Source organism: Triticum aestivum, chromosome 6D (assembly GCF_018294505.1).
Source record: "Triticum aestivum cultivar Chinese Spring chromosome 6D, IWGSC CS RefSeq v2.1, whole genome shotgun sequence".
Lineage (NCBI taxonomy): Eukaryota > Viridiplantae > Streptophyta > Magnoliopsida > Poales > Poaceae > Triticum > Triticum aestivum.
In genome coordinates this window covers 49,769,702-49,771,655 of record NC_057811.1, presented here as the reverse complement: position 1 = coordinate 49,771,655, position 1,954 = coordinate 49,769,702, and positions in this window count along the sequence as shown.

Here is a 1,954-nt window from a genome sequence, read left to right as displayed (position 1 = left end):
GTGGACTTGCGAGTTGGGCTGGGTTTGTGGTGGTGTGCGGCGTCGTCGCTGTCAGAAATTAAATCGCTCGCGCGTTCATTCGTGATGCCCTCCGTTCTGGCTCTGGCCTGCCAGGTCAGAATGTCATGGACCGCCCGTGCACGAAATGAATTTCTTGGTTTGGCATCTATGGTGGTTGCACATTATATGATTCTATCACTAAGTTTTGGTGATCACAATTGATTGAGGTTGTGGTACATTTTTCCACTGTTGTGTTCCTTTTTCTAGTGTGTGTTCATAAGTCCATTGGGTTATGTAACCACTGATACAATTTGGGGAAAAAATTGTTTCGCACGCCGTTAGGCCCGTGAAGTAGAAAAAACAATGCGACGTCTGGACAGAACCTCCCTCTGCCCAAATAGATTTTGGGTATTTTCTAGTCCATCATTGCGCTCGATGCTTATTGATTGCACTACATGAAAGATTGTGAGAATCTTTGTTTAGTGGAGATTTACTCCCTTTCACCTATATTTAGCCTTTTAGCCCATCTCCATATGGCAGACGTGTTCCGGTGCACAGAGTATCTGGTGTAAAACCAAGTTGTCATGAAAACTTTGTATGGCATCAATACCTCCCCTCGTGCACGGGGCTGCCTTACCCGGTTAGATTAATATATTCAGACGTGGATCATCGAAAATGTCATTTATATATAGTGATTGTCATAGCTTCATTGGGTTTTCTAGCAGGCCTTGTAACACCTGCTTGTATCGTCGAAAACTTCAACCTGAAAGCATTGTGTTTTGCCTCATCGGTTGTAACTCAAATATCTGAGGGGCCACTAGCTTTGCAAGTACTCCTTCATGTGACCGACTCCACCATAAGGCCTTGGTTGCAAGGGTTCGACGACGCCGATGACTACGGCTTCAGGGCGCTGGTCCGTAGGGGCACGTACACGAAGAATTTTTCGACTGTCATCGACAAGGTCAAGCCGGCTCTGATAGGGGAGCGGCGACAACGACGGCGTTGTTTGAGATGTTCTGTACTTTCGATTAATTTTTATAATAGATCTGATATTTTGTACAAGAAAAGAAAAAAATGTACTTTGTACGGTGGAAGCCCAGGGAGCCCACGGATCGTCCTCAGCAGCGGTACGCCGAGTCCACGGACGCTCTCAAGCCTGGAGGGAGCGAAAAATGAGAGCGCTAATTGCCGCTTTCTCTTTTGGGGCGAGGCTAGAGAGCGGGAAGGACGCCCAACTGACGCTAACTAATAGCGCGGTCAGCGGGGCCACCACCACCCTCGCTCGCCCACTGCGCCTGGTCCAGGTGCGCCGCGGCGCCCCGCATCGCACGTCCCTGGGCAGGTCCACGAGGACCCGGCGTTGCCTGGCGCCGGTTACGATACGATTGACGTGGTCCGCTGTCAGCATTATTGCTTTTTGACCTTGGGTCCGCTGTCCGCGGCGCGTGGGGGCGCCGTCACGGGCTGTTTTCGGGCCCGTTTGGCGCGACAGGCGGGGGCCCCTTCCCGCGGAGTGCTACGAGTCAACCGGCGCCGCCCGCGCGCTTCAGTTCATCGGCGTTTGGCCCCGGCCGCTTTTTACGATTCGCCGGCACCGCATTGCTGTGAAAATGCGATCAGGAGAGCCACACGTATTCCATGATCACGATAACATGGTTCATGGATGAACGTCCCTCACGCGGATGGCGCGGATGGCATGGCGCTTCGCTCGTGCAGAAGAAGCTCGGCGCGGCGTATTCCGGCGACGCGGAAGCGGATCCGCCGTGATGGCAGGGTTCCACGGATGGGACGCATCACGCATACCAAGAGGACACTTTAGGAACGGGTGCAACGCCTTTCCGAGCTTCGTTTGGACAGAGTGTCTTGAGCGGACGAGAATACTGCTTTAGTTCTTTTTGACCTATCTGAAGAAAATAATTCGGATCTTTTTTTTAGGGATAACCTAAGCTTTATT